Here is a 15,967-nt window from a genome sequence, read left to right as displayed (position 1 = left end):
ATGGGCCATTTTTAAAAAATCCCATTGGTTTCTTATATAGTTTTGAGTAGTGCCTTCTAAATTCCCTCTAAGTGAACTTAAAAATAAAATGCACTTGCCTTTATGCTAATACCATTTGGGGTCTAAAAATAGTGTTCACAACTTTATACTCTGGCTCCTGTATGTGATGGATGGATAGGCTTTGCTCTGGGAATGGACCCCTTCATACACACCTCAGTTCTCCTGAATTAGAACAGTGATGCTCATGGGTTCGGTTTATTCTCTGTCTCCGTAGCTCCTTCACTGCCCTTTCAGCCAAATATTATCTGAAGTATCCATAGCTTCAAAAAAAAATTTATGTTTATTAAGGGGTGACCCAGCTATTGCAAGGATAAAAGGAAATAACAATGGCTTTTTAAAGGGACAGAAAGAACACTTCTAAAGCATTGGCAAGTGGCCTCAATAAACGCTGAGTTAGAGGCTAGAAGGTCTTTGGGAGGGCCTCTCACATTAGGTATCTGATTTCCAGTTCTCTTTATGCTATGGTCAGCTCTGAAACTAGGATCTTCTTCAGAGGTGCCCTGAGTGCATAGATGAGCACATTTTGAGAACAGTTTCCTCAGTGGGATCTGTACATAAAAGACCACCCATGTTTACTCATAGCAAGATTTATAAAAAAGCACCAGACATTCTTCTTTTACTTCGTAGCTGCTTTCTCTTCCCCAGCCTGGAGTGATAGGACTGAAGATTTTATAAAATCCATGTATTTGATGGGAAGTCCATTGCAGAGATTCCATTTATTTTTCAAGTCTTTTCTGACTCCCTACCCCCTCCTCCAGTAGAATTAATGGTTTCTCCGTTTGGATCATTTGGTACCTGTACCTATTCTTCTACTTATGCCTACAACACAATACTTTATTGCACTTAATCATATACTGTGTTGTCTCTTCCCCACTAGTCTCCTTAACAGAAGTGACTGAGCTTCATTTGTATTTTTATCCCCAAATGCAAGATGTAGGTGCTATTTCAGTGTCCCACTTAAATGAAAGGATCAGGAAAGATTATCCACTGCATTAAATCCTGTTAAATCCTGCTCCCTCAGAGCCCTATAAACTAGGGGTTCACAAAGTAGAAAGAGACATTCAAACACATCCATTCTTCCCTGTTCCTGATCATCAAGAGGAGTGTGGAAGGTTTTATGGGACCACACATAACATACAACACTTTTATCTATCCCTGGTTGTCCTAGCAGTGAAGATAAAAGCAGAAATGTAGGAGGTCCCGACCCCTACATGCTGAGTTTGGGGCAGTCTGCTTCTGGCTTGAGAGAACCACTGTTGAAACTCCTCCACAAGGTCAACCCACCTTAAGGCCCTGTGGAAGTGACTGCTTGTTTCCTTACTGCTACTCTCAGTTAATACCTTATCTTAGCATCCCTACCTCTGCAGCTACAGAGGAGCTGGTGGCTTTCATTTATCTTAAATGAACTTTCTTCAGTTCAACCAATGCTGCTCGTGAATTTTAAGCAGCCTTCTCAGAAATCCAGAAGTCAATGCCATCATTTCAAAAGAACAGTCTTAGTCCATTTAACTCCTTATCCTTGAATGTCCAACCCTTGAAAATACAGCATGTAAAACTTCACTTCAGAATAATTTATTGGATTACCAGGGCTACTAACATAATCGTCTAATCTAATCAGAATTACAGTCTCTGGTCAATAGCAAAGTGGCCCTTCAGAAATGAGTTTTCTGGTATAACTGGAAATGATGCCTAATATATGTTTGGTGAACGAATGAATGAATGAACTAACAAATGGCATCTGAGCTCAGTTTTCACTCTTTCACGCACTGGTCTGCATAATCACTTCCCTTGAGATCGTGTGCTATGTACCCAGCATCACAATCTGATTTTAATTCTAGAAGACAAGAAGTGTAAAGAAGAAACTGGACTGCTGGTGTCACAAAAAAGGCATCAGAAAAGTTTTAGATGACTCCCAAAAGGTGATTTTTTGTAGTTACTATTTTTTAATCAACAGAAGAGTTGAAGAAGTTTTTCAGCCCTTCAAAAGAGTAAGTATTGATAGGTTTATAGTGCCTGTCCCATAGGGATATCAGAGTACATTTGAAGAAAGTTGTAACACCAAATAATTTTTTAGATACTGTATATCTTTCTCTATAATTTCAGAAGATGTCATTATGAGAAACCTCTGAGTGATTCCTGAACAGGTCACTTCACTCATGGTGCCACCTGCATCTTTTGTCACTCATGTGACTAATTCCTCCCTCCCTTTCTTTCTTTCTCTTTTTCTTCTTCCTTCCTTTCTCCTCTTCTCCTTTCCTTTCTTCTTCCTTCCTTCTTATTAGTTGCTACACTTAGATATATTCATAAACATTATCTTATATATCCTCACAACAATGAAATGTAAGTATTACTGTAATTATTTTTACAATTTGGGAATCAGTCTTGGAGACATTAAATAACTTGTTCTGGGTCACACAGTAGAACCAGTATTCAAACCTAAGACTGAAAAGCTCCAAGGTCCATGATCAGTCCATTTTATCAGTTTGTTTCTGATATTTAAAAAGAAGTGATTGTTGAAAAATAGTAACGTGTTTTAGAGGTTATTAAAAGCTAATTTAAAAGCTAATGAAAGAGAAGAAAAAAATTGGAAAATACAAGATAAATCAGAAACACAGCATATTTTTATAGCCCTAAGCAAGAGGAAGAGAAAAACAGAATTAACAAGGATTAAATGTTATTTTCTTCAAGACTCTTCTTGATGTATTATAAAACTTGATCATGGTGTCCTTAAAAGCCATAATATAATTATCTGGATGCAATCATTTGACAATGAAATGCAATTCTTTGAGTTTACTTTGATATCCAAAGACAGCAATGATGGCCTCCAGGGACAAAGAATAAAAATACTGACGGAGACACATGTGAAAGGATGTCATTTACAGAGAAGCCCAAAATATTTTACTGCTGGTTTATCTGCTCACTCTTTATCAGTTAGCCTAGGTTCCTCTAAATGTAAGAAACTGAATGTTTGGGTTTCTATTTAGGTATTTCCATTGGTACCTAAATTGGTCAAATGATTGCATGCTTTTAGGATGGATTCCAAAATCCTTAACTAGCTGACCTACAATGTGCTGCAGGATCTGGTTCTTTGAACTTCCAACCTCATCTCAACCACTCCCATCTGGCTGTCCATGCTCTTCCACCACTAGCCTTTCTTTTTCCCAGAATACCGTGTCCATGCTGCTTCTGTTTCAGGATCTTCACCTTTTTATTACATTTCTTTTGCCCATCCCCTCCCTCCCCTATCTTCTAACCTCTTTTCACCCTTTTTTATTTTCTTTCATGTCTCCTTTTCTTAGAGAGCTCCCCTAGATAGCACTGGCCAAGTATGTCCCCCCACCCCCAGCTGAGCACTTTGCTAGTTCCCAACACTGTTCTAAATGCTTCCTATGTACTATCTCTTTAATCTCCACAACAAACCTCAGAGGGAGGTTTTGCTACAGTCCCATGGCATAGCTGGGGAAACTGAGGCACCGAGCAACTGGTCCACTGTCACAGGGCTGGTATGAGGAAGAACAAGACTGGAGCCTCCTTTTTGGGTTCCAGAGTCCATCATTCTCTCAACCACTCGACTCAGCTGCCTCTCTTAGGAAACTCTATCTGCTCACTCTTAGCATCCTTCTCCTTGAAGCACTTATCCTCATAGTTATTTGTGAAATTGTTTGCCTTTTGGCCATTTTTCCTACTATAACCTTTATCAGAGCAAGGTCTAATTCTCAACCGTAGCCCCTACATCTAACATTTGTGCCTGGAGCATAGGAGGTAGCTAATAAATGTTTGACAAGTAAATAAATAAATAGATGGTCAAATGGAGGGACAGATGGATGGGCAGATGAATTACTTTGTTGGCTTATGTCTTTTAAAAATGGTGCCAGTGAATCTTGGATTTTAAGCTTTATACACAGACAATACCTCTGTCCCTAGGGTAGCAATGTTATCTTAGACAAAGAGTAGGGTATTTTGGATATTTTGATATTTAGGTCTTGATTCATCTTGATTTTAGTTTTTCAACGGGAAGCACTGACATTGTATGCCCCAGATCCAGCCAAACTTCTAGGAGGTCAACAATAAAATCGGGAGGAGACAGAGAAGGAGTAGGATAAAATGGTGTAGTATTTCTTAGCTAAAAGAGACTATGAAGATCACCACATTCAATTCCTTCATGTTACAGTAGTTGATGTAGTAATGATTCTTAGGTACCTGGGCCAGATTTATTCAACCATATCTTCACCTGTTTTCAGCATAGGCGATAGAATTCAAAAGTGCTCTGCCAGTGCCCTGCTGTCTGGTGTGCTCTGCTGCTGTCAGATAAAGATAAGAAAAGGGGCATTTTAGACTGTTCACATGACTCTGATACGACCCTTTCATACAGCTACAGAAGACTCAGTGACTGATAATGACTCCAGAAACATCACCTACTAACCAAGTGTCTGAACTCTAACACAAATCAACAATCTGAAGGCATCAAGCCATTATTTCACAGAAGTATGAATTTTGAACACAGGTTTCTGAAGAAAAAGCATTTTGCAAAGGTATTCCATCTGAAAATAGTATGGCTATTTTTGTTAAGATTTAAGGCTGATTTCAAAGAAAAGACCTCTCTGGATATTTTTTCCTCATTTGGGTGTCTGACCTGCATAGAAATATAATTCCAAACCCAAAGTTTGCATAGAAGAATACTGCACGGAGCACAGGATTTGAAGCTAGGAAACTGTCCTCTTTCTATCTGTGACCTTGGGCAAGCCACTTAACCTCTCTGAGTCTCAGTGTTCTCATCTGCAAAATGGAGCTAGTCCTTTGACAAACACCTGTATGGTGTTTTCTTTGGGTGAGGTTTACGAATGACATAGAAAACTACCATTTCTCAAGTGTGTACCATGTTTTCAATACTTTACCTATATTACGTCACTCTGTCACAACAAACCCTGTGATGAAGACACTGGAATCACATCTTGGAGAGTTCAGCTACACAGTGAGTGGACAAGCCAGGATTCAAATCCAAGTCCAGTGACCCCAAACCCTTACTCCTTGCACTCAGCTTCACATACTGGCTCACGTATGGGAAAGGACTTTGAAAACTGTGAAGGGCTAGCTGTGTGACTACTATTGTTTTTTTATGTGGCCTTAATTGGGTTTATGCTCTCCTCCTAAATTCTCTTTTTGTTCATTGTTAGCTTGAAGAGGAATCCTTAGTGACTCCTTGGAAGAGAAAGGCAATGGAGCTTGCAGTAGCTTTTTGCCTGCTTGCCTGTCTTGTGGCTCTGCCCATTCTCCACATTTCCAAGGGGAGAAGAGTAGTCGTAATGGGTTCTCCAGAGACCCCACAGGCTGGGACAAGGAGCCAAGCCCTCCTTCTCTTTTGTTCTTCCCAAATATCAGAGTATCTTCAGACAAAGTTCCCTCATTTTCCAGCAAAATCCTATACTTTTGGGAGCACTTATTCTCTTGAAGTTAATCTACCATTTAGGGTCTTAAATGTTTAAAGTGTGATTATTTTATTCTACTTTACTTTATTTTTATTTTTCCCAGTTTTATTCAGGTATAATTGACAAATACAATTGTATATATTTAAAGTGCACAACAGGATGATTTTATATAAGTATACATTGTGAAATGATTGCCATAGTCAAGTTAATTAACGTATCCATCACTTCATATACCTCATATAGTTACTTTTTTTTTTTTTTGGTGAGAATGCTTAAAATCTACTCTTCTCGCAAATTTCAAGTATACCATACAGTATTATTAACTATAATCACTGTGCCGTACCTTAGATACTCAGAATGTACTCATATTATAACTGAAGTTTGTACCCTTTGACCAATATCTCCCCATTTCCCTCACCTGCCAGCCTCTAGCAACTACCATTCTGTGTTTCTATGAATTTGACTTGTTTTTTTAGGTTTCACATATAAGTGATACCATATAGTATTTGTCCTTCTCTACTTGGCTAATTTCACTTAGCATAATATGCTCTAGGTTCATCCACGGTGTTGCAAATGTCAGGATTTCCTTGCTTTCTATGATTGAGTAATATTCCATTGTATGTATATACCACATTTGGTTTATCCATTCATCCACCAACGGACACTTAGGTTGTTTCCATGAAGTGCTGCTGATCTCAAATTCTTTTGTCTCACACTCCTTTTATACTCCTGCGGTTGCTGGTTGGTTTGAAGGTGGAGTTAGTACTCCCAACAGCAATAGCCAGCATCATGGGGACACTTGGCCACCAGGAGATTCTCTAGACTACTATCTGTGCTGCTTTGTGGTGAACTGGAACAGGAATGTGGCCAAAATACTGACACTGACACTGAGGTTGGGCATGTACAATATCTAGAACCACTGAGGACAAAACAATGATGAAAAACATGGGAGATGCATTATACAGTGAATGGAAATTGAACACAGAGATGGAGACAGATAAAGAAAAAGGCTGAACAACTGAAATACCTGATTTTTTTCCCAATCTCAGAGTGTTTTTTCCTCCTTAGGTAGACAGAACTTGCTGCAGTGTTACATGATATTATTGCCTGAGGTGACCACAGAATTTATGGATGAAGCCAAGATACTTTTGAGAGTAATAGGAGATGTTAATCCTATTCCCAGGACAACAGGCATACCCTGACTGTCTCGGGCAAGGCAGGATGTATGGTCTGCCCAGTATTTTCCAGTATGTCCATTCTAGTCTCCAGGATCTGTGTTCTAGATGTGCTTTGAAATGAGATCTGCTGTGTCCTGCCCCCCTGCCCCCAACATGGCCTAATGCATAATCACTTCCTTCTCATTGAGTGGGTAGTTCCCATTTCACCCTTCCTCAACTCTGCTCCCAGTTAGGCTTCATGTTCTCAAATGTAGGGGTCAAGATGGATTCTTCAGTCAAACAGACTTGAGTTTTAATTTTAGCCTGCCAATTACTAGCTGTAATATTTAGGCAAAAGTTACTTAAACACCCCCAATTCTCTGATTTCTCACCTGTGAGGTGGGGATAGTAATGGTACCTACCTCCTACAGTCATTGTGAGGATGAAATGAGGTAATGCAGGTAAACTGATTGACAGTGCCGGGCACATAGTAAGTGTTCAGTGTACATTTGCTATAATTACTAGCTATCAGTCTTGATGAAAAGGCAGATTATATAACTCTTCATATTTTACCCCCTAAGGCCAATAAATAACTAGAATAATATCCCACTGCCCTCCAGGTGAAATTAATCCTTTTCCCATTTGGCTTGTACTCTCACACTCCTTGTATAATGTTTAGAGTCCGTTATGCCCAACTAGACTTGTGTTTGTATCTATTTCCTCTCGTTCTTTTCTTCTTCCTATCCCCTGATCCCTGGCACTGCCTCACCCATGGTACATGCTCAGTAACTATTTGTGGAATTCAAATTCCACTAAGGGTGGTTTGGAAAAGACCATCCAAATTCTTTTCAACTCAGTAAATAAATGCACCACTCCGCATCATGGTCTCTGAAACCACCCCGCTTCGCTCCTTTGGAATGGGAAATGCACACTTGAAATTCAAGGTCCTCAGAATAGAGGTCCAGTCTTGGGCTGAGTCTGGGAGCTGAATCAGCTGGCTTGTTGTGCTGGGCCTGGGTGAGCAGCAACCAAGTGAACTGGAGTGGACAGAATGGGAGCTTGGGAGACAAACAAATGTGTCCTGGCCCTGCCAGCAGCTTTGTGATTTTGGCTAACTTTATATCACTCACTGAGCCTCACCTTCCTCAGCTGAGAAGTGGAAATGATAACGTCTGTGTTTTAGTTTAATCTAGGATAATAGATGATATACAGTGTGTAGCATGTTAGTGGGAGTTCAATAAATAGTGACTGTTGGTCTCCTGGACATAAGTCTAGTTATTCAGGTAAGAATTCCCAGCAGAGCTAAGATGAATTTAGAAGGCCAATCACAAAACAACCTAGCAGGAGTCATCAACAAGCCGGAATCAGAAAACAGGAGAAAAGAGCTTATGTTAAGAAATTGACCAGGCTCAGAGCAAGAGGCCATAAAATAAACCCAAATCCCCAGCCTGACATGGGTACCCAGGTCAAGTTAACCAATGCATTTTGCTTATACAGAGATTCCCAAGATAAATGCTGCCTTTTAAACTCTAGCCTTGCTACCCAAAGTGTAGTCCAAGGACCAGCAGCATGAACATCACCTGGAAGCTAGTTAGGAATGCGGGTCCTCAGGCCCCACCACAAACCTCTAAATCAAAATCTGAATTGTACTAAGATCCCCTGGTGATTCACATGGACATGAACGCTTGAGGAGGAGTGACCTATCAGAAACCAGGATACCCCAGATTGACTTTTCTTGAAAATAACATCTGCCTGAGTCTGACAGGCCAGGACTCTGAACTCCCACTTGGCTTGCCAGGCTCTGAGGTGGGGTACTCTTCTGCCCAGGTCCCCAGGTCTAAGACTGCTGGTTGCATAGAGCCACACCAGCCCTCGTGGGGACTAAGGGCCCTCTGCTGGGACCAGGAGGCTGTCTTTCTTTGGAAACCTAGATTCCTTGGAGCTGTGGCCAGGTTCTCATGGAAGAACCTCTTGTTTACTTGCTACTGGCCAGTCTCCTCACTCTCTCCAAATAGTCCACCACTCATTTGCTTATGTCATTTCTTTCTCTTGGATACCTTCCTCTACTGTCCCAATCATCCAAACTTGTTGCAATCTGCATCTTCTTTTAAGCCAATGGCTCTTAACCTTGGCTACATTTTAGAACCATCTAGTTACAATCTGCTGGTAGGGTTAAAAAAAAAACCCAAACCAAACAAACAAATAAAAAACAATGTTCAAGCCTCACCTTTAACCAAACCTGAATCTTTAGGGAGTAGCACTTGGACATTAGTATTTTCTTAAAACTTTCCAGATTATTCCAATGTGCAGTCAAAACTGGGAACCACTGCTTTTAGCCTTTATTATTTTCTTTACTTCTAAATTATCTATGGTCTTGCAATACACAAGAAAACTTTATGTTATTTTGTACTGTTCTCTAATTTGTCAATCATCGCCCCAAATTAACTGTCAGATCTTACCCAGTGGTGCTGGAGCAGGCTCATCTGGGCTTGTGAAAGGCAGAAACAGTCTATGACGGTGGGCTACTGTGTGTATCTCTTTCCAGCTCCACCTTCATTGAGTTCCTGTTGGGAGCTTGCAGTCGGCCAGAAAATAGGCATACAAATCAGAGCATGCACATTTATTTTTTTTCCAGAGGGCTGGTTGTTACCAGCATACCTCTGTTCTTTATGCTGCCCCACATTTAGTTCCCAGAGCTGGGATTAGGGTAGATATTTCGTAGGTTATTACTGGGGCAGGAGTTCTCAGGACAAGATTTGTTGAGTTTGAAATAAAAAAAGAAGGTAGAGATGGAGGATGGAGAGGGAGGGAGTGTAAGCCTGGGTAGAGGGTATGGCTCTCCGTAGAAAGACAAAGGTTCAAAAGAAGCAGATTTGCTTTGACAAGCAGTGATTTTAGGAAAATATCTAAGTCAGGTGGCAATGATGAAGAATTTGAACAGACGCTTTACAGAAGCTATATGAATGGCCAGTAATAATGCTCAACATCATTACTCATCAGGAAAATACCAGTTAAACGTACAAAGGCAACATTTTATTCCCAATAAATGGTTAAAATAAAAAAGACTGCTAATACCAAATAATGGAAAGAATGTGAAATAACAGGAACTTTTGTACATTCCTGGTTGGGGGTATAAAATTAAGCAAAATCTTTAGAGAACTCTTTGTCAACTTCCTATAAAGTTAACGTTCCTCTATATTATTAACAAGCATTTCCGTTCCCAGGCATTTACCTAATTGGAAGGAGAACTTTAGGCCCACTAAAAGACTTTTACAAGGATTGCAATCTTACTCATAACAGCTAAAAAACTAGAAAGAAACCAAATGTCCGTCTACAGGAGTATGGATAAACTAATGGTGATATATTCATAAAATGGGAACGTACTCAGCAATAAAATAAAAAGGAGTGAACTACTGATACATGCAACAATATTGGTGAATCTCAGAAACTGTAGTAAGCTGGACACAAACCTGTACACATCATGTGACTCCACTTATGTGAAGTTCAAAAACAGGCTAAATTAATCTATGATTATAGAAAACAAAATGGTGGTTTTCTTCACTGGAAAAAGGCACAAGGGAACTTTCCAGGGTGATGGAAATGTTGGACATCTTGTTTGAATTGTAGTTGTGATTATATGCAATAGTCAAAACTCATTGAACTGAATACTTCAGATCTACGTATTTTATCTTATGTGACTTATACCTCAAAAAATGGTAAATAATATATGCATATATACTGTATAACTTGTCTATTGCTGCATAACAAATTACCCCAAAATTCAGAGCTTAAATCAATAAACATTTATCATCTCAGAGTTTCTGAGGGTCAGGAATCTGGGAATAGCTTAGCTGGGTGGTTCTGACTCATGAAGTTGTAATCAAGTTACTAGCGAGGGTCACAATCTCAGAAGACTTGCTTAGGAGTTGAAGGATTTGCTTTCAAGCTCACTCACCCAGCTGTTGGCAGGTGGCTTCATCTCTTGACCACCTGGGCCCTTCCATACAGCTACTCAGAACATGAGTGGGAATGACCAGGTGAGTGACCCTAGAGAGAGAACTCTCATCACAGAAGCCACCGTCTTTTATAGCTAATCTCAGAAGTGGCATGCCATCACTTCTGCGGTGTTCCATTGGCCACAAAGATCACCCCCAGTACAGTTTGGGAGGGAAGTACCCAAGAGTTGGAATGCCCTTGTGGAGGGTGGGGTTAGTGGAAAACTTTATACAGTGCCCGGCAGTTCGACCAATATCATGGTCATTATTTGGTATTCCAGGCATATTGGGCAAAATGTATTCACATCTCGTGAATATATCTTGAGCATCAGGAGGCCCCAGTGAAATCAGTTTTAGCTGAGAGGGGAGGAGAAGTCAGGGAGGAATATACCCTTCAATGAACCAAAAGGAGTAAAGGACTCAGTCTGCCAAGAACAGAACAAGGCAGTGAGAACTCAAGCCACGCAGGGAAGGGGAGAATTTGACAAATGGTAGAAGGAAGTCGGGTCAAGGGGTGACATGCTGGGGGATAGGGATATATGAACACACTTATTGGCTGTAACAACACCACCCTCTCTTGGTTCCTCTCTTCCTTCCCCAGCTGAAATGTTTTGAACGGCTTTGCTGGCTCATGCTTTTTTCATCCTGGAATGACCTTCTTCCCTCCTTCCAAGATTGACGACACTCCCGCCTCTCGGCAGTGGCTCCTTTCTCCGCTGTCACAGTGCATCCTTTGTACCTGTGGCCTGACTCTTATTTTATTCTGTTTGATTTGATTGCTAGTTGTTTACCTCTATCTCTAACACTATTTTTTGAGCTTCCTGAGCCCAAGGACTGTGTCTTATCTGTTCTCAGTCTTTCTGAAGTGCCTGACACATAATAGATGCTCTATATATGTTGGCTGAAATAAAACGGCATGTGACTGAAATTTAAATCCCATGTTTTCTAAACTTAAAATGTTCAAAAGCCTCATAGTCTTTTTATTAACCAGAAAATTAGTCAATCTCCAATAGAAAAGAATGACTTTCCCTCTTCACACACATTTTAGCCCCTTTGGGAGCCCACGACTGTACAGGCCTAAGTCAGAAAGTTTTCATGACTTTAGGTATCATGGTGACAGTTGATGTTGAACTTAAAAAAAGCACAGAGGGACAGATTAACTCTAATGACAAAGAAGAAGTCCAGTTCAAAAAGAGTATCTCAGACAGCTGTGAGCCATTCAGGAACTGAATCAAACGTTTCATTGATTTTTGCTTATAAGTTCCAATTCTTGTACTTTTTCTATTTATATATCCAAAGCCATGTACTTATAATACTCCTTAAGCACCCTTTTCATCACTGTTCCTGGGAATTCCCTAATTAAAAATCCATCGTAATCCCCAGCTTTTTTGTTTTTTACTTGAAAGATGTGTTTATTTACAGTAGATGGATTTCTGTTATACCCTTGCAGTTTTGGTTATGTGATATCCTCTTTCTTCTCCAAGGGCCTTGAGTCCCAAGTACTTCTGTAAGGTCTGATCATGGACAGGTATCATGGAGCATAGCTTCAAGGGCTTCAAGGGCTTTCCAGGTTGGAAGAGAAAAAATCATGGTGATCTCACTCTTGGAAGCACAAGTAGGTTAAGTGTCCCAGGACGGTCCCTGTCAACAAGACAGAATTCAGTGCCTGTGTCCTTAATCTGCCCCATCGTTGAGGCCCTTGTCCTGAGACACAAACCCAGCCCAATTTGTGAGTCAGCCTTGACTAGGCTGAAAGTACAGCTGTGAGTCCCACCCACGGGTGGACTCCAGAATTAATTAGGGCTGGTTGCCAGTCCTGCCATCCACATACGCCCTTTTGCCATAATCTTCAGGGCATTTTACAAGAATCAGTCAACATGAGTAAGGGGCTAAGTATGAGGATGGGACTTTGTGCTTCTGTTTTCCTACTTAGTCCTTTAATTGGGTCCAACGGAGTGAGAGACAGTGTGATATATTTAATAGAAAGAGCCCAAAATCTAGTCAAGCTAATCTAGAGTCTTCTTCCCACGTCCATCTCTTATTAGCTGTCTAGTCTTGGACCCATTATATAACCTCTTTTCCCATTTGGGAAATGGAAGGAACAATATTTCCATTATTATTTGTTACAATAATTAAATGACCAGAGGGGTGTGCAGGCCCTAGCACATAGCATGTGCCCACTAATGTTATTTCTGTTTCTATCTTCCCTTAAGCTGGAGTTCTGTCCTTCCAGCCCAATGAATCCACTGAGAGTATTCCCCAGACTCTATGTTCTGCTGCAATGTCTACCTACCAACTCTCTTCATGATAGCTTGACTTCCAGTTGAGTTCACTTCTTTGACTCCTTGGAAGTGATACCAGGCCAAACAAACACAAGGTCAGTGCCTTTTGGACTTGTTGTTATGGATTGGTGGTTTCTTTTCCTGGGGCACAATTTGGCTGTTGGTTTAGTTTTCCCTCTCAGCCTTAGCCAGTCCCAGACCCTCCCGTCCCTCTGCTCAATGTCAGTAAGACACAGGTAAGCAAAGTGGAATAGTGTTCAAGTTGACAGGTTCTAGAATTGCACGGCTCAAGTTTACATCCCATCACCACTACTTCCCTACTGTGAGATTGTAGGCAAGCCCCTTTACTCCTCTGAAGCCTCAGTCTTTCCATCTTTAAAAGGAGCTTCATAGTATTACCTAACTCCAAGACAAGGGGGAGAATCACCTGAGAAAATACATAAAAAGCTTTAACAAACTGCCTGGCACATAATAAACGATCAATTAATATTGGCTATTATTTTATGCTTTGCTGCTGAGCCCAGCTATGTGCTGAGGATAAGCATGAATCACAAAGCTATATTCCTGTCTTGAATACTGCTTACCTGTCAGTAGTTGGAATCAGGCCACTATTATTTTCTGTCAAATTAGGCAGTTCCTATTTTGTATGACAAATTTTGGGTGAAGAATGAGTGATTCATTGGCCACACATACACTGGAGCATGTTTTTATTTATTGTCTTTATGTAGTCTATTCTCAAGGGACCTCAGAATTCAGGTTTGAAGTAAGGAAAGAGTGGTCAGTCAGGATTCTTAGCTTATCTATGTCCATATGTTCATGAGCCAAAAGGAAAAATTTGAATCTAGAAGAAAGGTGTAAGGCTGTAAGCAGCCTATTGCAATAATCTTGGTGAGAATCTCTAAAGATCAGAACCAAGCAGAGGGATATGAGAGTAAAAGTCCCCGTGAATTCTGGGCTTTAGAGTGCCCTGCATGTCACAAACACAGAAAGACTATGTTGATGAGGCAACACATGAGGGCCTCTGTGACTTGGAATCCTGCACTCAAGGCCAGCACAGAGTGACTGAAAACCTAAGATGTTATTCCCTTGGTTGACACCATTGAAGCCCTAGGGAAAAACTTCTCCAAATTGGTTGACCTACATCCTCAGAAGAAAAGACAATTGTATCCACAGGCCACTAAAGTCTGTGGGTTGTGCTCCTGCTGATGTGGAAGTCAGAAACTCTTTAGGAAGACAGGGTGCATTTGACTGGCAGGAAGGTTTAGATTAAAAACAAAAAAATTTATTTAGCTTGTCAGTTCTTCCTGTACAAAGCATGTGTGAAGCAAGATATTGGTTCTTTACATTGGCAGATAAATGTAGAATTAAGTTTGAGTTTTATAAAAGCATTTAATAATGTTAAATAATTTTTTAGAAAAAAAGCTTTGTTTTGTTTTGATTTACATTTTGATACTTCTTGATTATAACTTGTATTTATCTTTTAATTTTAATAAACAATTTGAATGTTTGAGAAGAAACATGACTTTTGAAAGCACATGAAAAATCCTTTTTTATATTTAAGTTTGCTTTATTTTGTATTTTTGATTAAAATATATTCAGATTTGGTGTGCTTTGGACATAATTACATTTTCACTTTTAATACCTTAGATCATTACTATCAATAGAATCAAACTCTGTGAAGATCTTGATAAGAATAATATAATAAGTAATTTTGCTGAAGTAAAGGCAAAAAAAAGAATTTTATGAAATAAATATGTAATAATTTTTGAATTATGTATGCTTTTTCTTAATTACTCACCCAAACTTCGGCAGCCCATCAACTGACTATTCAGACATGTACAATATTAATTAAATTCAGTTATCCTTGATATTTAATAGACTTTCAATTGTATAAAAACAATAGGTTTCCATATTTCAGAAAATTCTTGTCATTCAGAAGATATACTTGGTAAGGTAGGGGATAGAATGTATTTTATTAAGCAGTCTATATGCCTGGGTTTCAACTTTAAAATATTTAGACATAAGGTAGGTAGGCCTCCATTTGTACTCCTGAAGGGGAGCAAGGTTAGGAGTAGGCCTGCTGGTGTTATATAGTCCTCTCATCCAAGGTTGATGAGACAAAAACAGGAAAAGTGAAGGCAGTGATGCCAACCTGAAAACCAACTAACCAACCAACCAATTAACCAAAGACAGAACAGATAACAGCAGAAAGCAGTCACTGAATCTGTTTCTGCCTATTCACATGATGGACTTAACATCCTAAACACAGTTACTCTGAACTCCAAATGCATTGCCCATAAATTTTAGGCAAAAGTGTTCCTTTTTTTTTTCTACTTAAAGTATAGTTGATTTACAATGTTGTGTTAGTTTCTGATGTACAGCAGAGTGATTCAGTTATACATACATATTTTTTATATTCTTTTTCATTATAGGTTATTATAAGATATTAAATATAGTTCCCTATGCTATACAGTAGGGCCTTGTTGTTTATCTATTTTGTAAATAGTAGTTTGTATCTGCTAATCCCTAAGTCCTAATTTATTCCTCCTCACCGCACTTTCCCCTTTGGTAACCATAAATTTGTTTTCTGTGTCTGTGAGTCTGTTTCTGTTTTGTAAATAATTTCATTAGGGTCATTTTTTTAGATTCCATGTAAAAGTGATATTGTATGATAGTTGCCTTTCTCTGACTTACTTCACTTAGTATGATAATCTCATGTTGCTGAAAATGGTATTATTTCATTTCAAATTGTCCTTTTTAAAATTTTTATTATAAAAAGTTTTCATGTATTTTTTTTGAAGTGTAGTTGATTTACAATGTTGTATTAGTTTCTGGTGTACAGCATAGTGATTCGGTTATACGTATATACATATTCTTTTTCATTATAGGTTACTGCAAGCCTTTGAATTTAGTTCCCTGTGCTATACAGTAGGACCTTGTTGTTTATCTATTATGTATATAGTATAGTAGGTTGTATCTGCTAATTTTTTTTTTTAATGAAAGGCAGGTACAGACTACAGAATCTTCCATTCCTGATTTGATCATGT

At 39.4% G+C, this 15,967-nt stretch overlaps 1 long non-coding RNA gene across 1 annotated transcript in view; it reads right to left on the bottom strand.

The window, feature by feature from the left end:
- LOC135322469 (uncharacterized) overlaps window positions 1-15,967 on the bottom strand; it is a 40,629-nt gene that overhangs the window by 17,319 nt on the left and 7,343 nt on the right. Inside the window, exon 2 of the long non-coding RNA XR_010383043.1 lies at window positions 4,261-4,361. This is a non-coding gene — a long non-coding RNA (uncharacterized LOC135322469). The remainder of the gene's footprint in view (window positions 1-4,260; window positions 4,362-15,967) is intronic.

Source organism: Camelus dromedarius, chromosome 11 (genome assembly GCF_036321535.1).
Source record: "Camelus dromedarius isolate mCamDro1 chromosome 11, mCamDro1.pat, whole genome shotgun sequence".
Lineage (NCBI taxonomy): Eukaryota > Metazoa > Chordata > Mammalia > Artiodactyla > Camelidae > Camelus > Camelus dromedarius.
The sequence above is the reverse complement of the archived record's forward strand: the minus strand, read 5'-3'. Positions and strand labels throughout refer to the sequence as shown.